The 27,536-nt window shown below is 43.3% G+C and overlaps 1 long non-coding RNA gene across 1 annotated transcript; it reads right to left on the bottom strand.

Moving 5' to 3' along the window:
• LOC138773830 (uncharacterized) lies at nt 1-26,679 on the bottom strand. The gene is made up of 3 exons (XR_011360225.1): nt 26,572-26,679; nt 9,095-9,386; nt 1-1,276 (listed from the first exon to the last, which is right to left on the bottom strand). It is a non-coding gene; the product is annotated as an uncharacterized lncRNA (long non-coding RNA).
• Nucleotides 26,680-27,536: the final 857 nt, after the last annotated feature.

Here is a 27,536-nt window from a genome sequence, read left to right as displayed (position 1 = left end):
TGTATGTCAGTTTCTGCCGGGGGCCACGGGGTGAATGGTTCCCTTCAAAGAGGGTTATCCAGGGTTAGAAATTGCACCAGTCTTGCCCTCAGTTTGTGTGTGGCATTGAAGCTCACCTCCCCTTAAAGGGGTACTTCTGTCCTATCTTACTTCCTGATCAGCTCTGCCGCCAGAAATGTCAGAAACGTCACCGCCCAGCTGTGTTCTAGTGCTGTCATTCTGTGCTGTGCAGTAAGCAGATGCAATAAGCAAGAGTATGGCACACAATTGCCTGAAGCATCTGAAGATAAGGCGTGGCACATCAAGGAAGAGATGCCAACTACAGCTGATGTCATGGCGCAAAATGATGGTGCTGGAACGCCCGAGTACATGTTTAAGTAAATGGATCATCACACACAACTGGAGGAGAGGTGTAGAGAGGTTTTGGAAGAAAGCAGCCATGTTTTTCTAATGATGAATTACCCCTATAACATTAATACCTCCGTTATGCCTAGTGTGTTTCTTTAATAATGATTTTGCTTTCTTTCTTTGGCAATAACTAATAAGTTACAAGACCTACATGCATTAAAGAAGTATGTGCTCACAAATGTCTAGTCTCTAGAGAGGAGCGAGCCTCGAGCATGCTTGAGTCCATCCGAACCCGATCGTTCGGCATTTGATTAGCGGTGGCTGCTGAAGTTGCATAACGCCCTAAGGCTATGTAGAAAACATGGATATAGTCATTGGCTGTATCCATGTTTTCCAGACAACCTTAGAGCTCTATCCAAGTTCAGCAGCCACCATTAATCAAATGCCGAACGATCGGGTTCGGATGGACTTAAGCATGCTCGAGGTTCGCTCATCTCTACTAGTCTCCTGTCCATGCTGTACTAGTGTCTTACACTCATGTTCGACTAAACTCAGATGCTTCTCTGGGAAAAATGGACAGTTGAAAGCACAAGACAAGACCAAAAAATAGAAAATAAAAATGTTTGGCAACATTCGTGGATCATCATACTACACATTCTTAAACAGTAAATGTGACAGCAATATGCATTATTATTAATACATTAAATAAAAAGGAGGAATGCATGTCATACAATTATTTAAATCAGGAAAGGAAATAAATAAATAAATCAAGGAAACCAAGACATAAGAAACAAGTATAGGCATTCAACAAATATATATATTCATGTTAACATATCCCAAAGGCAGCAACAACAGAGAGCAGTCCAACAAGCAGTTAAACAGGCATTTTCTCCAGAATCATCTCTTCTTCTCTCTTCTACGACATAAACTAAAAAAGAAAAAGCAAACAGTTAGTCCACTCTTTAAAAAAAACTGTCATATTAGCTCCTAAGAAAGTTTTTTAAAATTTTTAAAATCAAGCAATATAATTGTACAATAACGAAAACACATATCAGGGAAATAAACATATTTATTTATATATTATAAACCAACAAAACACAACAATCACTGAACTCAGGGAGAACAGTGAAAAATTCCAATGGAGTACTCATTTACGAGTCTCCATTGATTGTCCGTGGAGCCTCAGTTACGAGTCTCAAAACACGGGAATAGCCAGATATCCCTCTCTCCAGAGAAGGAAGCCCATTGCCAAGGGGTGCCTCCTAGTGGGGAGAGCACCAAACCACCCTGATATATGTATCATATTATACATTTTTATATATATATATATATATTATACTTTTTTTTTTTTTTTTTTTTTCCCTAATACTATATATAGATAGTGGTGCCTTGTATTACGAGCATAATTCGTTCCGGGACCGTGCTTGTAATCCAAATCCACTCTTATACCAAAGCAAAATTTCCCATAAGAGATCACTGAAATGCTGACAACTGGTTCCACGCCCCAAAAATAATGATTTATTATTCTGAACAACATGTAGAACAGATGAAACAAACAAACAATGAGAAACAGCTGAATATGTCATACTATAAGTTACTGTATAGTATAGCAATCAGCAGGTGCAGTATAATGTATAGTAAGGGCATAAACCTAAAGAAACAGCAGTACTTTGTAGATACAGGATGGAACTGCAGATCCTCATAATGCAGTAGCGTAGTACAACTCCAATTCCACAGTCTATGGAGCGGACTCATTCATTCATTCCTGCATGTCAGCTTACATATATAGCATATTGCTGAAGTGAAGCTCATTGTTCACAGATGTAAGACAACTCTATTGTAAAATCTAAGAAAACTTACCCAAATTCAAAAGAAACAAAACACAAAGATTGCAATTGAAAAGTTCCAATACTCAATTAAGGAGAGAAAGCATTCACAATTCAAAATGGATCTGCAAGAATTCGAAGAAAAAGAGTGAGCATACCAGTTCACAAGCACCCAGATTAGAAATATATCTGCTAGGGAGAGAGGTCCCATCATCAGACATGGGAAAAGGTTCACTGAATTTCACAAAAATGGTGGGACTTACAAGGGTCAAAAGAGCAGCGCTGGTAAAAGGAGGTAAGGGGCTAACAGGAACTACCAGCAGGTTTGTATGTGCAGGAACTGACTGACTATCTCTGGAGTGAATAGATTCAAGGGGTATTCCCCCAAAGAGCTAAAAAATTAAATGTCCCCAAACCTAGCTGGTCTTACTCACCAAGTCCCCCTGAGTATTTTGAGACACTCCCATCTTTCTAGCTGCAGGCGTTCAGGAGTTACAAGTTTTTCTAAAGGCCGATGTATATCCAAGATGGCGCTGGCCAAGAAACTACATTTCGATAATGCAGTGCTTCTCCCTGACCATTCGCATACCTGCCCACTTAGCTTTCTTTCTTGCCCACTGTCTGTCATTACTAAGTTAGACCGTGAACACACGACTGTGTTTACTGTGCAACTGAAAGAGAACAGCCATGACAGAGCAGATGGGTTGACATCAGGGTCCTTCATAATTACTGAACAGTCTCCCTTCTGCTGTTTTGCCCTGATTTGTGCTAATCATGGCAGATTTACAGCAAGGAGACAACAGAGCTCAGAGACTATGTCTGTATTGGGTCTATTATATTCTGCCATAGCCTCTCCCCTTTGGATGGTGGTCAGGGGACTACAGGTGCCAGCTACTGGGGACCTCATTACTAGCTGTCAGCACTGGGAAGCAGGCTACAAAGTGCACAGCTACATCAGATGCTGCAGCAGCCACTGGAGGAGCAAGGGTTAATGGCTCTGGGAGAGAGGGAGGGGCCAAGTAGGATGCAGAAAGGCCTGTGAGCTGCTGACCTGTGCTCTGCTCCTGTACTTTACACAGAAGGTACAGATAAGAGAACCCGGAAGTTAAGATAACAGCTGCTGGGAGTCACAGATGCAGAGTGAGGGGGACAGTGTCGGCTAGGGCCGGGAGGGAAGTTTAGCTCACAGCGGCTGTGAAGGGACCTGTACTGTCAGGGTATAACATGTCCTCCCTCTCTTTAGTGGGCAGGGTAAGTAGAGCTAACCGTCCACATTGAAGAGATGGAGGACAAGTGTTCCTCAACAAAGAAGGTGGGGGCCAGGAGGAAAGAGTATGACAAAGATGACTTTATGCATCCATAGGGGGTGAGTCCAGCAAAAAAGCTGCAAAAAGGTGCAAAGGTCACAATAAGTTAATTTTAGAAAGATAAAAAGCTATGATTGCATGATTACTTAATGCAAAATGATTTTGTGTGTGTGTGTGTGTGGGGGGGGGGGGGGGATACCTCTATAACATAGAACGCAGAAATCAGGAAATGATCCTCCAACCCTTTCTACTCTCCTTACCCTCATACTTTAGAGATACAGTGGTTCATTTACTGAAAATGTAGGGTATAGAGATAGAAGAATATTTGCTTCTATAGATGTAGAGGCACTATATAGTCCTATGCAGCATGAATTAAAGGGGTTATCCACCACTACAAAAACATGGCCACTTTTCCCCCTCTCGTCTCCAGCGTAAATTGACATGGGCGGATCCGCAGCGGATTTCTCACTGTGAATTTGCAGTGAGACCTGCTGCAGATCCCTGCCCTGTAGACCCTATGGACAGACAAACTCGCAGTAGGATGGACATCCCACTGCGAGTATGTCAGCAGCCTGCCCCGTTAACCCCCAGTCGCCGCAGCGTATACATCACCTGGTCCCCGCTCCGGCTTGCTTCAGGTTCTGCAGGTCCTGCTCGGCCAATCAGTGCATTGCCCGGCCACAGCGCACTGGTTGGCTGAACGGGAAGTGAATACACCGGGAGCCCCGAAGCAAGCAGTGGCGGGACCCAGGTGAAGTGTAGGCTCCGGCGGCAGGGGGGTTAACGGGGCAGGCTGCTGACAAACTCGCAGCGGGATGTCGATCTTGCTGCGAGTTTGTCTGCCCATAAGGGTGTACAGGCCAGGGATCCGCAGCGGGTCTCGCTGCGAATTTGCAGCGAGAAATCAGCTGCGGATCCGCCCGTGTGAATTTACCTTAAGGCTACAAGCCTAGGGACGCACAGATAATGAGTCATAACCAATTCTTAATCCTTTAAAAAAAGGACACAGGAAAGAGCCTCAAGGACAGAGCCAATTTTTTCCTACTCTCCTGAAAGTTGAGGCTTTGTTTTTTTCACCTACAGGGCTGGTTAGGATATAATTTTGTGCACTGGTGCTTAGGCAACAAGGCTAACCATTATGCCACCCCAAAATTATATGTGTGGTGAAATTGAAAATAAAACAATTTTTTTTATTTTTATTTGTGGGGGTTTTGTTTTTACACCATTTGTCCTAGGGTAAAACTGACATGTTATATATGTTCCTCAATCAGTTAGATCCCAACGATATGTAACTTGTGTAACTTTTATTTTATGGCTTTTAAAAACTTAAAACCTTTAAAAAAAAAAAAAAAAAAAAAAAAAAAAAAAAAATGTTCCTTAACCCCTTAGCAACCCATGACGTACCTGGTACATCATAGTGCCGCGGGGGGTGTTCAGAGAGGGGTTCCGCCGGGACCCCGCTCTGAACGGCCCAGCTCCCGGCTGTGCCGGCAATGTGCAGCCGGGCAAACCTGACAGCTGCATTAAAGTGCTTTATACACAACATCCCTGGTGTTTAGTGGGTCGGATCTCCCCCCCGCGATGCGATCGCGGGGGGAGGGGGCAGATCCGTTCTTGTGCCCGTGCCGGGCCTCAGCGTCGCTACGACGCTGATCTTGGCTCGGCAATAGATTGCTGTGGCCTGCAGCAATCAGATCTGATGGATCTTTGCTGTGTATATACACTGCATTGATCTCTATGAGAGATCAGTGTTGTGTATATACAAGTCCCCCAGGGGGGCTTCTAGTTGTAAAAATAAAAGTAAACATTTTTTTTTTGTTAATAAAAAATCCCCTCCCCTAATAAAAGTCCAAATCACCCCACTTTTCCCACTTTATAAATATAAACAAATAAATAAACATGTTTGCTATCGCCGCGCACGTAATCCCCCAAAATATTAATCACATTCCTGATCTCGCACAGTAAACGTCGTAAGCGCAAAAAAATTCCAAAGTGCAAAATTGCGCATTTGTGGTTGCATCAAATTCAGAAAAAAATTAATAAAAAACGATCAAAAAGTCGCACATGCGCAATCAAGGTACCGTTTGAAAGTAAAGATCATGGCGCAAAAAATTACACCTCACACAGCCCCATAGACCAGAGGATAAAAGCGTTATAAGCCGGGGAATAGAGCGATTTTAAAGGAACATTTATTTGTTAACAATGGTTTGAATTTTTTACAGGCCATCACATAATATAAAAGTTACCAAAAAGAAAGAAGAAAAGTACTGAACCAGCACACCCAAAATAATGTATCAAAAATATAATTTATTAAAGCACAAACACAAGACATAAAAACATTTAAAAACATGTGTACATAGTGCTAGCCACAATAAGCTGCACTAGAACCATTGTCCACAAAATGGCAGTTGTGTGCTGCCAAAATCCCACTAATAAGAGAAAGCAGTATGATGATACCTGTATATGGGGGCAAAGTGCAGGTAATGCAAAATAAAGTGTCAAGAGTGCATAATATGCTGCCACTTCCCCCTATAGACAGAGAATAAGCCTAAGTGCAAAAGATACAATTGCCAAAAAAGGCTATACAATACAACCTGCACCGCGGCCTGTATGGAGGGGACAAATGGAGGAAAACCAGTGGTTTCTAGTGCAGCTTATTGTGGCTAGCACTATGTACACGTTTTTTAATGTTTTTATGTCTTGTGTTTGTGATTTAATAAATTATATTTTTGATACATTATTTTGGGTGTGCTGGTTCAGTACTTTTCTTCTTTCTTTTTGGTAAACTGTTTAGCATTTTAGTACTGTAGCACCCCATTAGTCTTTATTTTGTGGTGCCCTCCTTCTTTCCATATTAAATAATATAAAAGTTAGACATGTTATATGTTGTTTTAATCGTAACATGCATAACATATCAGTTTTACTACAGGGTGAACAGCGTAAAAACAAATACCCTCAAAATAAAAAATGCGTTGTTTTTCAATTTCACCACACATTGAATTTTTTTCTCGTTTCACAGTGTACTTAATGCAAAAATTCTGCCTGTCATTGCAAAGTACAATTAGTGGCGCAAAAAATAAGGGCTCATGTGGGTCTCTAGGTGAAAAAATGCAAGTGCTATGGCCTTTTAAACATAAAAGCAAAAGCTCAAAAATAAAAATTGGCATTGACCTTAAGGGGTTAAAATTGCTATATTAATTGCTTAAACACTTATTTTATGTATCAGAGACCTGCACGTGGTACATGAGGCATGGTTTGATCAAATAATATACTAACTTCTGATGTTAGTTTTTAATGTAGCTGAACAAGCTTTAGTATCAACCATGGGTGCGATGTGCAGCCATTTCTGTCCTTTAGGCTTGTGCCTTTTATTTTTTGGTCTATGAGGCTGTGTGAGGTGTCACTTTTTGTGACATGAGTTGTACTTCCTATCGGTACATTGTTTGCGTTTATGTCAGCAGCCCCATATGCAACTTTTTAAATCACTTTTTATCACAATTTTTCTGTATTTGATGCAACCAAAAATACACAATTTTGCAATTTGGATTTTTTTGCGCTTACGCCGTTTACTGTGTGGGATCAGGAATGTGATAATTTAATAATTCGGGCGATTATGCATGCGGTGATACCAAACATGTTTATTTATTTATAAAATGGGAAAAGGAGGGTGATTCAGACTTATTAGGGGAGGGGATTTTTTTTATTAATAATTTTTTTTTTTACTCACGCTTACTAGAAGTATAGCTAGTAGTATAACTACATTGATCTCTATGCAATATATATATATATATATATATATATATATATATATATATATATATATATATATATATATATATATATATAGTAGACATGTCACGGGAGAAGTGTTCGAGGGGGTGTACATCTCACCTAGGTTACTTCATAGCGTGAGACGGTAAGTCCAGGAGGGATCTGTTGCTCAGCAGTGTTCTGCTGCTGAGCTATTATTTACTGTTGCCGGGCCTGGATTTACATGGAATGGCAGGTAGGTTTTGGTAGTGGGACTTGCCACTCGATCCAGTTCAGGTGTTGGGATCAGGTGAGCTCTGACCCTAATCAGCCTGAGAAGGTAAAGGCTCTCACAGTGTGAGGATGGTTGCTCTCAGCCAGGAGTGAACAGCCTGGGTGTCTGTTTGGGAGCAACCTGTGAACATAGCCTCTGCTGGAGCTAATACACACCTTGCGGTATTCAGGCGAAAGACGTCCTGTTTTCAAGTGTTAGATAGGAGAAGAAACTGTCCAAACATTTAATATACATATTACTTATATATATATATATATATATATATATATATATATATATATATATATATATATATATATGTTCTGATATTGTAGGCTAGGTTCACACAACGTAAAATTTCTATTAATCACAGCTATTGTAACAACGGCCGAGATTAATAGAAATTTAAAAAATTTTCAATGAATAGCGGCCGCAGAAAAATTACATGTCAGTTTTCGCTGCGGCCGCTAGTGATCCCTGCCGGAGCGTATACTATGTGTATATGCTCCGGCCAGGATCCCCTTGACTGCAATAAAACTTTAGTTTTGTATTAATCACAGCCGTTGTTGCAAATTGGCAACAACGGCCGAGATTAATATAAAACTTACATTGTGTGAACATAGCGTACAGGATCCGGAGCAGAATTGCAGCAGATTTGATGTGGTGTTCAGTTATTTAGATCAAATCTGCTGTGGATCCTGTGTGTGTGAAGCTACCCTAAACAAGATGCTGTCCTTTACAATTTCGTTTTGATGAACATTTGTTTGAGTGGTGAGCAAACCCAGTTTGGGACTGTGCATCATTTTGGATGCTGTGTACACTGTTCTGAACCTTCCTCTATTCTATCAAATAGTACTAGCGTGTAAAAAGGAATCTAAAGTGTTATACCAATTTCTGCGCATGCTCGGATGAAACAAACATACTAGTTAAACATGTTTTGAAGCGCTCAGTGCATCTGAAGGTTAGATACACAGGCAGACAAAAGGGAGCTATATTACATTTCAGAGTTCTGATTACATTTTTAAACAACCTGGATATGGTACTCCTTGCTAGATTTTGTTGTCAATAGAACATTGCTTTGTATTGTATTCTACTCTTTACATTGTACTATTTATAATACCTTCAACATGCTGCAGAAAATGCTGTGCATACTGTATTTTTGAATAAATATTGCCTAGCGAATGATGGCTCAGACATGCCTATGAGTGTCGGACTCATCTCTGGCAGGGGGGCAAGTAACACTTGAAAAATGCAAGCAAATACTTAAGTCACAAAAAAAGCCCTTACATTTTAAAAATATCCATAAAAACAAAAAAGTAGAAGTGCTCCAAAAAACAAAAGTTTGATGTTCACTATGCTTCTTATAGGACCATTTTATTAAGGACCATAAAAATACATTTTGTGAACATAACAGTGATTTGTTCATCAACATCCCCCCCCCCCCAAAAAATTGGTTTTTTTCCTATCCATTTTCATGAGAAAAAAAAAAAAACTCTTCTTTGGGTTTCCTGTGTGTGTGTGTGTGTGTGTGTGTGTGTGTGTGTGTGCATAACAGACTACACTGTTAGGTTAAATGCACCTTTGCATACCTGTGTTTTTAGGAACTTCCATATATCCTGGTGCTGGAGGTGGATTGCCTTGCCATCCATACTGAGGGTGTCCTTGATAGCCCGGCTGATATCCAGCAGGATTGGGTGGATAACCAGGATATGGAGCTGGGCCACCTTGTGGCTGTCCCTGATAGTCCGGCTGATATGCTGCAGGATTAGGTGCATAACCAGGGTATGGAGCTGGGCCTCCTTGTGGTGGTCCAAAGGGTGGGTAAGGTCCTGGTGGATTAACCCCTGTGTACGGTGGTGGATTTTCGTAATTCATTATCAACTGTAAGCCATAAAAACAGAAATTTAGCTCTCAGACAATATATTATGAAAGGGTGTTCTTTGAGGCCATACTGACAAAACTTATAATATATAACAGAACAGTTATTTTGTATGATGTAAAGCTAGTGAAAAAAATATGGTACTGTACAGCACTCTGAACTTTAATAATGTAGGTTTGGCTCTTCCATATGTTAAATATAGGTATCGTATGTTAACCCCTAGACGACCCTGGGCGTACCCGTGCGGCGGCCCTGCTCTGAACCGCCGCAATCCCAGGTGCTGCTTGTAGACCAGGACCGCAGCTATTAGCAGGCATGGTCCAATCGCTGTGGCCGCTAATTAGCTTTCTAAATGCAGCTGTCAAAGTTGACAGCTGCATTTAAAAAGCAGCTTTTCACTCAACTGGGTCTAGTGGGGGGGGGGGGGGGGCTTTTTTTTTCTAATTTCACCACACAGTTAATTTTTTCTGGTTTTGCAGTGTACTTTATGCAAAGTTAAGCCTGACAGTGCTATGGCCTTTTAAGCACAAGGAGGAAAAACCCTCTAAGGGTTAAAACTGTCAGCAAGAAAAAGACATCTCAAATTGCTTACATGGCTTGATAGCTAAGTAAGCAGCGAGACTATCCATACCTATTATTGCAGTTGCCAGAGGCTGCACTCACCTAAACAATGCTTTTTATTGCAGCAGTGGCATGGCCAGGTGCATTTTTAGGCAACTGCAGCAACTGCTGCATGCATTCCCTGTATGCTCTTTCAGCATCATTCAGCACAGGTAGCATGCTGTAAATGTCCCAAAAATATACATATTGTAGTTCTTCTAGTTTTAACTTTGTCAGGGGTGAAATTATGCAAAAGCATGCTGAAACCAGTACTGTTAGTGACAACACTATATCAGTAAATTCTATATCTTTGGGTGATTGTATTTAAATTAGTATAATCAAAATGTGGAGGAACAGCATCGGCTGGACATAGAACAAATAGCAGAGTGCACGCCTCACCAAACGGGATACCAACCGTCCAGACAAAGTCCAATTGAAAGTGTGGAGACAGCACTTAGGTGAAAAAAATGTGTCTTTAATTAACATCCTACTTCCGCAACCTTTCGGCTGACACAGCCTTTTTCAAGGGTGTCAAAACGCTTTACAAAAGGCTACGTTTCAGGTAAATCTGTTTTAATTATAGAAAAGCAAGTGAAGATGGGTTCTTATGTGTCCATTATATCCTATGAAGGATGGAGGGGCAGAGGGAGATGAGTGAGCAGGAAGACGAGACATGAAGGTCAGCAGTTTGTAGACTGTCTGGGCATCCAAAATGATAAATTCAGAGGTTAGAAAGGTCAGTGCTTATCAAGGAACTTGCTGAGAGACGATTGCAGGGTGTTGTGCTGTGGTGAACTGATATTTCTCTCCTCCGTGCTCACTAACTTCTCTCAACCCCTCCCCTCTCCATACAGCAGAATGAACGCAGAAATCCTGCTTCTTCTAAAGTGAGGGGGAGTTTTTTTTGAGTACAGAAGGAAACACTTTAGCTAAACAAAAACCTATTACAGAGTTTCTTAAAATCGCTTGTAGTATTGATATTTATTGATTTCTGAAAAATTACATTTAAATGACAGTTACGCTTTAAGGCTCGGTTCACACGTTGTAACAGTGCGGCTGTATTTGCGGCTGTAATTGTGCGGCGGTATTTTTGGTGGTTCGTGTGTATGCTTGGAAGTATAGGATATGCGGCTGCACAGTGCACACTATGTCTGAATCTACAGCCCTATCGTAAACGGACCCGTAAAAAATGAACAAGACCATTGTTTGCGGCTGAACATGCGGCCGAGGATTGACAGGCGGTCCGTACGGAGTACTTCAAAAATAGCCGGCAATGATGCCGAATGCCGATGCCTCTAATAGTTAATATATTAAATTAATAAAACACATTCTCTTTGTAATAAAGTCCCTTTCGTTGGTCAATAATTTATTTCTAACGAATCCATCATTTTGCAATTAAATATACTGTCAAAAAATAAATATATATAAATATACATTTATTTATATATTTATTTTAACAGTATATTTAATTGCAAAATGATGGAATCGTTTACATTTAATTATTGACCAACGAAAGGGACTTTATTAGACAGAAAATGTGTTTTATTAATTCAATATATTAACCATGAGAGACATCGGCATTAGTGCAGAGGATCGCAAACCCCGGTAATAGCAATTCATGTAAACTGTGTTCCCTGCTTTCCCAGATGCATCCAGAGGTGTTTGCATCTCTTAACATTTTATTTGTTATTTTTAGTTGAACCAGATTTCCAAGTAAATGACCGTATGTTTTGAGCCGCATGTCTATTTTTTCCCACGGCCGGAGTTTCATCCGCACATTTACAGCCGCATAAAAAATACAGCCGCACAGTTACAGCGTGTGAACCCAGCCTAAATGTGCCTTAACTTGCAGTATAGACAGCATTGTACATGTTACAGGTGTGAGCTTCTCCTCCAGAGTATAGTACCGACAGAAGCTCCTGGAAATACAATGTCCACTCTCCCAACACTCCATAACAATGCAGGCAAAAAATGTTATGCTCTAGTACAGGAAGGACAGGGCAAAAGCAAGGTACTAGACAAATGGCCCCTCTCTCATCCCTGTGTAGCTTGCCTCAACACTAGCCTTTCCCTGATAAAATCAGCCCTCAGCCCACGAGCGTCGGATTACGCAACAGAGTTTCCGTCACTTTTCAGCAGTGTGCACATACCCTCTGTCAGCAAAAAGGGGCAGATTTTTGCCAATGTATTCCCTGCTCGTCCGACGGGCGGACAGGGAGCACAGCAAGGCAGGGAGGGGGTCCGGCCTACTCCCGCATCTGATTTATCATGATTTACACCAAGCAGGGATAAATCTACACCAGCTCCAGATTCGCCTGATTTACTGAGAGGTAAACGTCCTAGTAAATCCAGTGTGAAGCATGTGGGTGGGGATTCTATGTTAGAACAGCATACAGGCACTCCAGTCTTGATAAATTGCCCCCATGTTTTAAAAAGTCCGAGCTGTTTTGGTGCCACAAGAGGGGGGGGGGGGGGGGGGGGGGGGGGGGGAGTTTAAATGAAAACAGACACAAAACACTTTTTTAAAATAAAATACAAATACATTATTTTCAAAAATAGAATGTCCCGTAAAGATTTTATCACCATTAACATCTCAACATGTACTTTTTGAAGGTGAAACAATAATATACACATGCGGCATCTGAGAAAACTACAAATTATCCGACAAAAAAAAAAAAAAAGTTCACGTGTGATCCTTGATCCAAATAATTGTGAGATTAAGACCCCTTAAAGGGACTGCCTAGATAAAAAATAATATTATATATATATATATTATATATATATATTGGTACCTTGGTTTAAGAGTATCTTTGTTTAACCCCTTAGCGACCCATGACGTATCTGATACGTCATGTTGCCGCTCGGGGTGTTCAGAGCTCTGAACGGCGCTGATACGTGCAGCCGGGCAGTGCCTCTGTTAGCCGGCGCGGGTCCCGTTGCCGCGCCGGCTAATTAAGCCTCTAAGTGCAGCTGTCAAACCTGACAGCTGCACTTAGAGGCTTCAGACCTCACGTCCCTGGTGTCTAGTGGGACGGATCTCCCCCCCGCGATGCGATCGCGGGGGGGAGATCCGTTCTTCTGCCCGTGCCGGGCCTCAGCGTCGGAATGACGCTGATCCCGGCTCGGCAATAGATTGCTATGGCCTGCAGCAGGCCATAGTAATCAATGACCGATCTAATCGATCTTTGCTGTGTATATACACAGCATTGATCTCTATGAGAGATCAGTGCTGTCTATATACAAGTCCCCCAGGGGGGCTTCTAGTTACAGTAAAAAAAAAAAGTAAAAAAGTGTTTTTATTAATAAAAAATCCCCTCCCCTAATAAAAGTCCAAATCACCCCCCTTTTCCCATTTTATAAATATAAATTAATAAATAAACATATTTAGTATCGCCGCGCGCGTAATCGCCCGAACTATTAATTAATCACATTCCTGATCTCGCACGGTAAACGGCGTCAGCGCAAAAAAATTCCAAAGTGCAAAATTGCGCATTTTTGGTCGCATCAAATCCAGAAAAAATGTAATAAAAAAAGGATCAAAAAGTCGTATATGCGCAATCAAGGTACCGATAGAAAGAACACATCATGGCGCAAAAACTGACACCTAACACAGCCCCATAGACCAAAGGATAAAAGCGCTATAAGCCTGGGAATGGAGCGATTTTAAGGAACGTATATTTGTTAACAATGGTTTGAATTTTTTACAGGCCATCAGATACAATATAAGTTATACATGTTATATATCATAGTAATCGTAACAACTTGAGGAACATGCATAACAAGTCAGTTTTACCATAGGACGGACGGCGTAAATGCAAAACTCCCCGAAATCAAAACAAATTCGTTTTTTTTTCAATTTGACAGCGCAAATGATTTTTTCCCGGTTTTGCAGCATATGTTATGGAAAAATAATGCCTGTCATTGCAAAGTACAATTGGTTTCGCAAAAAATAAGCGCTCATATACATCTCTAGGTGAAAAAATGCAAGCGCTATGGACTTTTAAACTTAAAATGGAATAAGCAAAAGCGCAAAAACGAAAATAGGCTTTGACCTTAAGGGGTTAAAGAGCTCACAGTTTTTCAAAATTGTGTCTTGGTTTAACCGGGCCAATTTTAATTTTTGCGTTTTCGTTTTTCCTCCTTGTGCTTAAAAGGCCATAGCACTTGCATTTTTTCCCACCTAGAAACCCAACACATGAGCCCTTATTTTTTGCACCACTAATTGTACTTTGCAATGACAGGCTGAATTTTTTCATAAAGTACACTTCGAAACCAGAAAAAAAATTCAAAGTGTGGTGAAATTGAAGAAGAAAAAAAAAAACAAAAAAAAAAAACGCATTTCTTTTATTTGGGTTTTTAGTTTTTACACCATACACCCTGGGGTAAAACTGACTTGTTATATATGTTCCTCAAGTCGTTATGATTACAACGATATGTAACATGTATAACTTTGATTGTATCTGATGGCCTGTAAGAATTTAAACCATTGTTAACAAATATATGTTCCTAAAAATCGCTCCATTCCCAGGCTTATAACGCTTTTATCCTTTGGTCTATGGGGCTGTGTCAGGTGTCATTTTTTGCGCCATTAAGTGTTCTTTCTATCGGTACCTTGATTGCGCTTTTCCACCTTTTGGGACTTTGGGATTTTTTTGGCGCTTACGCCATTTACCGTGCTAGATCAGGAATGTGATTAATTAATAGTTTGGGCGATTACGCACGCGGCGATACCAAACATGTTTATTTATTTATTTATATTTATAACATGGGAAAAGGGGGGTGATTCAAACTTATCAGGGGAGGGGGCTTTTTATTAATAACACTTTTATTTGTACTTTTACACTTATACTAGAAGCCCCCTTGGGGGACTTCTAGTATAAGTGCACTGATCTCTGATACAGATATATGCTGCATAGATATGCAGCACAGATCGATGAGATAGGCACATCGATTGCTTCCGGCTGCAGCCGGAAGCAATCGAGTGCCGAGCCGGGATCAGCGCCATTACGGCGCTGACCCCGGACAGGGTAAGATGTGTGGATCACTCCTCCGGGTCAACGTCCCGGAGGAGCGATCCTCCCCACTAGACACCATTAAACGGCTGCATCAAGTAATCGGATGCAGCTGTCAACTTTAACAGCTGCATCCGATTACTGTATTAGCAGGCGCGGCGATCAGACCGTGCCCACTAATAGCCGCGGTCCCCGGGCTACGAGCGGCACCCGGGGCCGCGGAGGTTCAGAGCGCGGCCCCGCTCTGAAAACATGGAGGCGGCCCTGGATGTACGGGTATGTCCAGGGTCGCCTGGGGGTTAAGAGCATTGCTTTGGTTTAAGAGCTCCCTGTACTGCGTGGGAGGGGCATGGTCTGCATAGCGGAGTTTACAGCACTGTACTCTGACCCAGGAAGTCTCCCTTACCTTCCAAATCATAGCACATCCACTTCAGGCTGGGGCTTGCATCATGGGACAGGACTGTAGAGGTCTCTCCATAGCTGTAACCTCTCCCTGGACAGAGAGCACTGCATTTATGTGCCCACATATGTCCTGCTCATTCCTTCATGCTCCCTGCAGTCTCTGTCAGTCCTGATTGGTCCATGCTGAACACACCCCTTCTCCATTGCTGTCATGTGACCACACAGACCTCTGGCAGCAGCCCTACTTCTCTATTCTAGCCTGTTGTACTACACTACTTCATTATGGGGGATCTGCAGTTCCATCCTGTATCTACAAACTGCTTCTGTGTTTTTATTCTTATGCACTAACTATACTTTATACTCAACATACTGATTGCTATACTGTACAGTAACTTATATCACATATTCAGCTGTTTCTAAATGTTTGTTTTATTTGCTTTACAAGTTATTCAAAATATAAAATCATTATTTTTGGGGTGTGGAACCAATTGTCTGCATTTCAATGATTTCTTATGGGAAAATTTGCTTTGGTTTAAGAGTGGATTTGGCATAGATACAACAAGGTGCTGGAAGCATTCCTCAGAGATTTTGGTCCATATTGACATGATGGCATCACACAGTTGCCGCAGATTTGTCGGCTGCACATCCATGATGCTAAAAAGAGTGCCAAGAAAATATTCCCCACACCATGACACCACCACCCTGAACCGTTGATACAAGGCAGGATGGATCCATGCTTTCATGTTGTTGATGCCAAGTTCTGACCCTACCATCCGAATGTCGCAGCAGAAATCGAGACTCATCAGACTAAGCAACGTTTTTCCAATCTTCTACTGTCCAATTTCGATGAGCTTGTGCAAATAGTAGCCTCGGTTTCCCGTTCTTAGCTGAAAGGAGTGGCACCCGGTGTGGTCTTCTGCCTCAAAGTTGGAGGTACTGTGCATTCAGAGATGCTCTTCTGCCTACCTTGGTTGTAACGGTTGGCTATTTGAGTCACTGTTGCCTTTCTATCAGCTCGAACCAGTCTGCCCATTCTCCTCTGACCTCTGGCATCAACAAGGCATTTCCGACCACAGAACTGCCGCTTACTGGATGTTTTTTCTTTTTCGGACCATTCTCTGTAAATCCTAGAGATGGTTGTGCGTGAAAATCCCAGTAGATCAGCAGTTTCTGAAATACTCAGACCAGCCCTTCTGGCACCAACAACCATGCCACGTTCAAAGGCACTCAAATCACCTTTCTTCCCCATACTAATGCTCGGTTTGAACTGCAGGAGATTGTCTTGACCATGTCAGCAACCATGAGTTGCCGCCATGTGATTGGCTGATTAGAAATTAAGTGGTAACATGCAGTTGGACAGGTGTACTTAATAAAGTGGCCGGTGAGTGTATATATATAATATATATATATATATATATATATATATATATATATATACACACATATACACACTAGTGTTGCAAGATGCACCGAAATATCGATACTACTATCGATATTCGGGGCAAAAAAACGATTCGGTATCGATACGTTATATTAAGCTGCGCAATAGCCCAACTTAACATAAAGTATAGTGCAGAGAACATGGCCGGCGGCTAGCTGAGCGCCGGCCATGTTCTGTGTGCTGCCCGCCCGGCTCACCAGCTCTTGCTCCGTGCTGCCCGGTCCCGGGTGTCGTCGTTCCCCCGGCTCACAAGCTTCTGCTGCCCGGTCTGTGAACAGGAGCGGGGCGCTGCAAAGTCAGAGGGTTCAGCGTGGTTCAGCGTGCCACAATCCATGTGACACGGTCGGGGGTTAACTCACTACCCACTGGCCGACCTCTCCTTTGCAACCCGCCGGGTCCGCCCGGGTAGGGCTGCATGCCGCTGTCACCATGGGGCAGTATTCATACTGGGCTGTGTTCCGATGTGACTCCCGGCCCCCGCACACAAGCCGCAGCCTCCTCACTACTTGCTTCTCGTCGCTGTACATCGCCTGCTGTGTACGGAGTGGCTCGGCTGCTGCTGACACTTGACAGCGGCATCTACACAGTTAAATAGCGCTGTCAAAAGTGTCAGCAGCATCCGAGCCGCTCCGTACACAGCAGGCGATGTACAGTGACAAGAAGCAAGTAGTGAGGAGGCTGCGGCTTGTGTGCGGGGGGCCGGGAGTCACAGTGGAGGGGGAAGGGAGGGGGAGTGACGCCGGGACCGGGCAGCATGGAGCAGAAGAGGCTGAGCCAGGATGTGAAGGTTCTGCTCCACTACAGCTATTACTATCCCCAACATACTATACTAGTGCTATGGGTCAGCACTAGTATAGTATGTTGGGGGTAGTAGTTGTATAGCTGACACATAACACTAGTATAGTATGTTGAGGGTAGTAGTTGTATAGCTGTGTGTCAGCCATACAACTACTATCCCCAATATACTATACTGTGCATCTGCCATACTATTATTCCCAACATACTATACTAGTGTTATGTGTCAGCCATAGAGCAAATTCCCCTAACATACTATACTGTGCATCTGCCATACTATACTAGTGCTATGTGTCAGCCATACAACAAATACCCCCAACATACTATACTGTGTCAGCCATACAACTATTACCCCCAACATACTATACTAGTGCTATGTGTCAGCCATACAACTATTACCCCCAACATACTATACCAGTGCTATGTTTCAGCCATACAACTATTACCCCCAACATACTATACTAGTGCTATGTGTCAGCCATACAACAAATACCCCCAACATACTATACTGTGTCAGCAATACAACTACTACCCCTAACATACTATACTAGTGCTATGTGTCAGCCATACAACTACTACCCCCAACATACTATACTGTGTCAGCAATACAACTACTACCCCTAACATACTATACTAGTGTTATGTGTCAGCCATAGATCAAATACCCCCAACATACTATATTGTGCATCTGCCATACTACTACCCCCAACATACTATACCAGTGCTATGTGTCAGCCATATAACAAATACCCCCAACATACTATACTGTGTCAGCCATACAACTACTACCCCTAACATACTATACTGTGTCAGCCTTACTACTACTACCCTCAACATACTATATGGTGTGTCAGCAATGCAACTACTACCCCCAACATACTATGCTGTGAGTCAGCCATACTACTTCTACCCCCAACTACTATAATAAAAATAAAAAAGGGGGAAATATTGGCATCATAGCCTGTGTAAATGCATGTAATGCGTGTAAGTTGTAAATTAAAAGGAACATATATTGTACCTTTGTAATAGTACCGACCTGAAGAATATAGATGACATGTGAGGTATATTACATGGTGAACATTGTATATGCAGTCGGGGGAGTGGGGGTGGGGCACTTTATAGAATTATTATGGGCGGGTTATACGCTAAGTATCGAAATGGTATTGAGTATCAAAATAAAACAGTTGGTATTGGTATCGAACTCAAAATTCTGGTATCGTGACATCCCTAATACACACACACACAAACAGGGGGGCTTCTAGTATAAGTGTAAAAAAAAAATAAATAAATAAAAAAAATAAAAAAAAAGTGTTATTAGTAAAAAGCAGTCTCCCCTAATAGAAGTTTGAATCACCCCCTTTTCCCATGTTTTAAATAAAAGTAAATAAACAAACAAAAAATCCCAAAGTGCAAAATTGCGCATTTTTGGTTGCATCAAATCCAGAAAAAATGTAATAAAAAGCGATCAAAAAGTCGTATATGCGCAATCAAGGTACCGATAGAAAGTAAACATCATGGCGCAAAAAATGACACTTCACACAGCCCCATAGACTAAAGGATAAAAGCGTTATAAGCATGGGAATAGAGCGATTTTAAGGAACGTATATTTGTTGAATTTTTTACAAGCCATCAAATAAAAGAAAAGTTATGTTATATATTGTTGTAATCGTAACAACTTGAGGAACATGCATAACAAGTCAGTTTTACCCCAGGGAGAATGGCTTAAAAACAAATACCCCTCAAATAAAATGCGTTTTTTTGTTCAATTTTACCACACTTTGAATTTTTTTCTGGTTTTGCAGTATACTTTATGCAAAAATTCAGCCTGTCATTGCAAAGTACAATTAGTGACGCTAAAAATAAGGGCTCATGCGGGTTTCTAGGTGGAAAAATGCAAGTGCTATAGCCTTTTAAACACAAGGAGGAAAAAACGAAAACGCAAAAACGAAAAGTGGCTCCGTCCTTAAGGGGTTAAAGTTGAGCCCCACAATAAGGACTTTATACCATATTATCTTACATGGGATATACTGTGTATGTCTCTGTCCAGATTGTTAATTGTGTTACTGCATCATTTTTGTGAAGATGCAGTGAAGTTGCTGCACCTGCTTCTGGCCGGTCAGAGATGGTGAATCACTCAGGGGATTGGGGGATCCAGCTAAGCCTCCTGAGAGATCACGCCTGCCCCCCGTCTGCATCATCAGCCTGTCCTCAGCAATCACACACAATATGAGGCAGAGGCATGGAAGATTTGTCTCCTCAGGGGTGAGAGCAGACGGAGCAGGAGACAATTTGAATTAGCACAGAGGCCATTTTTGTTCACTTCCTATATTTCTATCAGCTACCAGTGTGGAAGAACTGTACAGATACGGTAATAATACATTATATAGACACATCTATATAACTTTTAATGTACTTTTAATAGAAAACAAGTTTTCCTTATGTGGAGTTTCCCTGTAATAGATTGGTGCCTAATCTATTCTATTCCCGAGCCCCACCCCGGAGCACTAGGGGCAGGCAGACCGCCCCCTAGTGTGATGATCTCCTCTCACCTCTCTGGGGCAGGCCGATGCTCAGGAATAAACCAGCACCCTGTGCGGGAACTGGGCAGTGGTTCGGAAAAGTCTGCAACACTGGCATCCCCATGCTGGATCTTATCTATTAAAGGAGTTATCCAGCGCTACAAAAACATGGCCATTTTCTTCCAGAGACAGACCCACTCTTGTCTCCAGCTTGGGCGTGTTTTTGCTGCTCAGTTCCATTGGAGTGAATGGAGCTTAAGAGAGCCGCGTCATACAGGGGAGGGAATTCCCTCCCACTGGGGGCTGCCCGGCCTACCTCCAATGCTTGAGCACCGGCTGGTTCCGATGCACAGAACGGCGCCATGCACAGAAACCGGGCCGAAAAACAGACCGCGGCACCGGCTTCCCAGTGATGGCGTGGTTCGATCCGTGGGTTCAGCTTAAAGAGGATGTACCTGGTGGTACATCCTCTTTAATTGCAAACCACACCTGAGCTTGAGACAAGAGTCTTGTTGTCTCTTAAAGAAAGTGGCCATGTTTTTGTAGCACTGGATAACCCCTTTAAAGTGACTGTACCACCAGGCCCAGGCTGAAGCACAAAAGGCGGGCCGACCCACCCTTAGTGGGAGGAAACCCTAGCCCCTCTATGATAGGGTTCCATTGATTCTAATGGAGTCACGTCATGGAGGGGCTGGAGTTTCTTCCCACTAAGGGTGGGTCAGCCCGTCTCCAGTTCTTCAGCCTGGGCCTGGTGGTACAGTCACTTCAAGCACTAAGCCGATGTGAACCTTTATAGTGTGCATAAAATAATTCAGCTTTTGGGTTACATTAACAACGCATTTACGGTGTATGTTAAACAAATATGCCGGGAAAGATTCTAGTACATACATTGAACATATTTATATGCCGACTTTTATATGGTGGTAGAATGTTATTTTTGATAGAGAAAATTTTGCTAAAATAATAATTAAAAAAAAAAATAAAAAAAAAAATCACACTACGGAGCGTCCGTATTTTTATTTTATTTTTTTACATCGAGGCCTATGCATGACAGATGCCACTAAATCTGCAAACACTAACAAAACATCTGGTCAGTGGGATGTGACTGCTGGCATCTCAACCCATCCTGAAAATGGGGGTCCCGCATCCCCCTGGTAAAGGAAGCAATGGCCAGACATATTACGCTATAGGCCAGAAAAAGATAGCTGAATGCTGTGCTTAGGTGTCAGTCCACATAACTATTCACACACTAGTGTTGCACGATGCACCGAAATATCGATACTACTATCGATATTCCGGGCCGAAAAATGGTTCGATACCAGGATACCAGGAAACTTTATGTTAAACTGCGCTATTATGCAGTTTAACAAAGTATTGCGCAGAGAACACGTCCGGCGGCTATCTGAGCACCGGCCGTGTTCTCTGTGTGCCGCCCCCTGCTCCCACCTGTCATCTCTTCTTTTCCCCCATCGGCACCATATGTAACTATATAGATGCCGCTGTCACACTGACGGGACGGGAGGACTACGAGGTGGGGGCGGCAGGAGTGTGAGGAGGGGCGGGAAACTCCGGAGCAGACATTACCAATGTGGGGGGTTTACAGTCGGCCTGACTCTGACTGGGAAGGGAAGGGGGGGCTGTAACCTGTAGATTAGCATACTCTACTGCTAAATCCAGGTCTCCCTGCTGTGTTAGTGGTCAGCATGCCCTGACAGCAGGAATAGTGAAACTACAGCCCCCATCCTCCCCCCCCCCCCGATAGCAGTTGTGTGTGCGCGCTACATGACTACAACCCCCATCCTCCCCCCCCCCCCCGATAGCAGTTGTGAGTGTGCGCTACATGACTACAACACCCATCCTCCCCCCTATAGCAGTTGTGTGTGCGCGCACTACATGACTACAACCCCCATCCTCCCCCCGATAGCAGTTGTGTGCTACATGACTACAACCCCCATCCTCCCCCCTGATAAGCAGGTGTGTGTTACATGACTACAACCCCCAACCTCCCCCTGATAGCAGTTGTGTTACATGACTACAACCCCCATCCTCCCCCCTGATAGCAGTTGTGTGTTACATGACTACAACCCCCATCCTCCCTCCTGATAGCAGTTGTGTGTTACATGACTACAACCCCCATCCTCCCTCCTGATAGCAGTTGTGTATTACATGACTACTTCCTCCATCACCCCCCTAATATCTGAAGTGTGTGTTACATGACTACAACCCCCATCCTTGGCAGCTGAAGTGTTATTGTCCATACTACCTGTCACCTTCCTGATCACGCACGGTAAACCGAGCAAGCGCATACACCACCCAATTCAGTACCACATAAAAACACGTTACTAAATAAAACTACAGATCACAGCGCAAAAAATGCACCCCCCCCCCCGCCAGACAGGCGGAGAGATTAAAAAAAAAGTGAGTCAAAGTTGGGCAAGTTTTTATTTATTTTAAATAATGGGGACTTTATTTTTAAAGTAATAAAATTAGGGAAACATAAATTGGTTCGTACTGACCTGAACCCGGGAGTGGGGGGGGTGTAATTTCTATTCTTGTGTTTTTGTTTTTTTTTCTTAAATATAATTTATTAAGTATCAAATTGGTATTGAGCATTGAAAAAAAAAAGTTGGTATTGGTATCGAACTCAAAATTCTGGTATTGTGACATCACTAAAACACTTTATTCTGCTTTTTAAGGTGATTGAAGAATACTGTAACCAAAATTCATCAAAACTCTAAGGCCTAGTTTACATAAATCCGGCGATCTGGCGGCGTTTCCTTCCATTGCAGTAGAGAAGCACTGGAGGGAAACGCCTCTCTGAACTGTTTTCAACGGGACAGTTCGGATGATCCGTTCTACAACTGATGCCGCCGGACCACTGGACTGGCCGTACGGCAGAACGCAGCATGCAGAGGGTTCTGACATACGGCCAGGTCAGCTATCCGACACCACATCCACTAAAGTCTATGGGGCGCCGGAGCCATGCAGTGTGCAGACGCATGCATTATGCATCCTCCGGTGCTCCATAAAAAAGTCCCTGTCCCGACATTAAGTGACCCCTGGCCCCCGCAGCTCCTCTATACAGCGCAGCACCATTTAGGACAGGGGTAGGAGCCTTGCCTCTCCAGCTGTTGCACAACTACAACTCTCATCATGTCTGGGATATCCAGGCATGATGCGAGTTGTAGTTTTGCAACAGCTGGAGAGCCAAGGTTCCCTCCCCCTGCTCTAGAGGACTCCCATGTAAAAGTTGTGCACGATATTTTATCTCCTGTTCTGGTGCTGCCCACTATATAGATGGCCCCCTATATACTGTATTTGAAAAAACTGATGACAACTAAAGAAGTAAACTGATTGCAACTGATATTAACTGATGATTTTTCATTAACCTCTTAAGGACGCATGACGTACCCGTACGTCATGCGCCCGCAAGAGGTGCTCAGAGCGGGGCCGCGAACATGACAGCTGCACCCGATTACCGGATGTAGCACTTCCCTGTTGTCTAGTGGGGGAGATCGCTCCTCCGGGACGTTGTCCCGGAGGAGCGATCTCCGTTACTGCTGCCGGCCGGGGACCGCTCCAAGATGGCGACGTTCCAGGCTCGGCACACATTTGTTTTCGGCTGCAGCAGCTGAAAGCAAACAAATGCCTATCTCATTGATCTTTGCTGTATAACTATACAGCAAAGATCTCAATCAGAGATCAAAGTGTATATACTAGAAGTCCCCCAGGGGGGCTTCTAGTATGTGCGTAAAAAAAAAAAGTTTTGATAAGTAAAAAGCCCCCTCCCCTAATAAAAGCCTGAATCACCCCCCTTTTCCCACATTTTAAAAATAAAAGTAAATAAACATGTTTGCCATCGCCGCGTGCGTAATCGCCCAAAATATTAATTAATCACATTACTGATCTCGCACTGTAAACGGCGTAAGCGCAAAAAAATCCCAAAGTGCAAAATTGTGCATTTTTGGTCGCAATAAATCCAGAAAATTTTTTATAAAAAGCGATCAAAAAGTTGTTTATGCGCAATCAAGGTACCGATAGAAAGAACACATCATGGCGCAAAAAATGACACCTCACACAGCCCCATAGACCAAAGGATAAAAGCGCTATAAGCCTGGAAATAGAGCGATTTTAAGGAACATATATTTGTTAACAATGGTTTGAATTTTTTACAGGCCATCAGATACAAGAAAAGTTATACATGTTATATATCGTTTTAATTGTAACAACTTGAGGAACATGCATAACAAGTCAGTTTTACCCCAGGGCGAATGGCGTAAAAACACATTTCCCCCCATATAAAAGAAATGCTTTTTTTTTGTTCAATTTCACCACACTGAATTTTTTTCTGGTTTCGCAGTGTACTTTATGCAAAAATTCAGCCTGTCATTGCAAAGTACAATTAGTGACGCAAAAAATAAGGGCTCATGTGGGTTTCTAGGGGGAAAAATGCAAGTGCGATGGCCTTTTAAACACAAGGAGGAAAAACGGAAAACACAAAAATTGGCCCCGTCCATAAAGGGTTAAAAAAAATTATATAAAACCTGATAATTGATGAGCTTTTTGCCGTCAGTTGTGATATCAGTTGCACTCAGTTTTTTACAAAAACTGGAAACGGATGCATCTTATATTTGTAAACTAGATTTGCATTTCCAGGGAAATACATAGTGCTTGAAAAGAGCGCCCCTTTACCAGTGACTTCCATTTAAACTTTAATCCTGGGTGCCGTCCCTTTAAGAGCGACTTGGGTCCCATCCCTTTAAGAGCAACTTGGCTCCAGTCCCTTTAAGAGCGACATGAGTCACTTTAATAGAGACGTGGGTCCCTTCGCTCTTACAAGGGACCCAGGTCGCTCTTACAAGGGACCCAGGTCGCTCTTACAAGGGACCCAGGTCGCTCTTACAAGGGACCCAGGTCGCTCTTACAAGGGACCCAGGTCGCTCTTACAAGGGACCCAGGTCGCTCTTACAAGGGACCCAGGTCGCTCTTACAAGGGACCCAGGTCGCTCTTACAAGGGACCCAGGTCGCTCTTACAAGGGACCCAGGTCGCTCTTAAAGGAACATATTTTGCTCTAGAAGGGACCCAGGTTGCTCTTGAAGGGACATATTTCGCTCTTAAAAGGACCCAGGTCGCTCTAGCGACTTGGGTCTCTTTAAGAGCGACATGGGTCCCATACCTTTTGGAGTGTCCCATCCGTTTAAGAGCAACTTGGGTCCCGTCCCTTTAAGAGCGACTTGGATCCCTTTAAGAGCTACATGGGACCCTTTAAGAGCGACTTGGGTCCCGTCCCTTTAAGAGCGACTTGGGTCCCGCCACTTTAACAGCGACTTGGGTACCTTTAAGAACGACTTGGGTCACTTTAACAGCGACATGGCTCCCGTCCCTTTAAGAGCAACTTGGGTCCCTTTAAGAGCGACATGGCTCCCGTCCCTTTAAGAGAGACTTGGGTCCCTTTAAGAGCGACTTGCGTTCCTTTAAGGGTGACCTGGGTCCCTTTAAGAGCGATCTGAGTACTTATAATCGTAAAGACCATTGCTCGGTTACCATGACAATCTTACTCATGTCGGGGAGACAAAATCGTTAAGGACCTTCCATATATTAAATCTTCTATTGGCCAATAGTGGACATGTGACTGTGGATGGTGTGATACATTGCATGACGAGACCTTAGAGTTCCTATTGGCTGCTATATCTCAGCTATTTGCATATGTGCTGTGATTGGCTGTCAGCGGTTAGAGTGTGGCCATTATTTGCAATGGGCCATTATTTTCTATGGGAAATTTGGGGCCGTTTAACGTAAATTTCTTAAAAACAACAAATCCGATCGAAACAAAAAATAGATAGCACACCACACACCTCCGAGGGCTTCGAAACGCAGTTTGAACGGAGTGTGTGCACAAAGCGGTTCGGGCTGTATTACGCGCAGAAAAATGGCTGGAAGAAGAAACGGAAGAAGAAGAAGAAGAAGAATACGGATTAGAATATAGTGCTTTTCAAGCACTATAACAAGGCCTAAGAGAATGGCCAAGTAAGGGGATGTTGCCAAGTCACCATTGCAGCAAAATACTTTCACAGTTCCGGATCCGACCACTAGGGGGCAGGAGAAAGTCGCTATACACGATGGCAAACATAGCGGATTTTTGCAGCATCGATTGCGAACGCACAACTGGCCAAATCTGCGTGGGCCGGCTATACAGTAATACAGAGTCTAACCACTAGGGGGCAAAATGGTCCCTCCCTGCCATGGCAAATAGACAGCTGCAAAACAGTACAGAGATCTGCAGCATAGAGAATATCCTGAATACATAGCAATGAGGCTAAATATACAGACTCTGACCAAGGAAGCACAGCGTCCTATTTACACTATCCAACACCGTGCAGAACCGCACCCTGCCGCCCCGGCAGCGCAGCACGTACCTGCTATGTCCAAACCCCGCTGCCTCCTGCATGCAGTGCGCTCACAGGATGGCTGCGTCTAGACTCCAGTTGTTCCTGTTAGGTTGATGACGTATGAGGCACATGGTGCAGTCACGTGATCGCGGCCAGCATTTTCCGTCTAGTCAGTGCAGCGCTGTGTGATAGGAACGAACTGTGTGACCTCGCGGGGGGTGGAGGGAGGACGGGCTGTAATAAGCTGCTGGTGCTCTGGTGATGACAAGTGGCTGGGTGTGCGGAGGAAGACTATATATAGGTGCATGAGGGTGTGTGCATGGCCGCGGAGACATACACTCCTGGGCCATTGCATAAGCTTCTTCTGTATTGTGTAATGTCCTGTACATTATTCTCACTGCAGGGTTATTGTTTGCTCCCCTCACACCCATCAGCCATGTCTGACCAGTCACTCAGCTCCTCACATTTACCCCATATTAAACACTGTAAAGAACAGACTGTTCCCTGCTGCTTGGTGCCTGATCCCCTCACAGGCGTCACTGCCAGACACCTTACCTCTCCGTACACACAGGCGTTTATGCGGTACCAATTGTACTTTGTAATGACAGCCTACAAAACATTACTGCAAAAACTGAAAAAAAAAAAAAAAACAGCAATTTGCAACTTGGAGGGGGGGGGGGGCAGATTGTTTTTGCATTGTTCACCATGTGGTAAAATGGACGTTACCAGCGTTCTCCATGTTAGGAATAGCGATGAGCGAACTTACGGTACAGAATCGCCAACGCTCAGCATTTGATTCCTGATGGTGGGAGAAGATGGATGCAGCCTGTGTCCATCCATGAGGGCTGCCTGGGAAACATGGATACAGCCATAGGCTGAGAACTAGAGATGAGCGAACTGGGTTCGAGTCGATCCGAGCCCGAACGTTCAATATTTGATTAGCCAAAGCTCTAAGGTTGTCTGGAAAACATGGATACAGCCAATGACTATAT

Source organism: Dendropsophus ebraccatus, chromosome 1 (genome assembly GCF_027789765.1).
Source record: "Dendropsophus ebraccatus isolate aDenEbr1 chromosome 1, aDenEbr1.pat, whole genome shotgun sequence".
Lineage (NCBI taxonomy): Eukaryota > Metazoa > Chordata > Amphibia > Anura > Hylidae > Dendropsophus > Dendropsophus ebraccatus.
The sequence above is the reverse complement of the archived record's forward strand: the minus strand, read 5'-3'. Positions and strand labels throughout refer to the sequence as shown.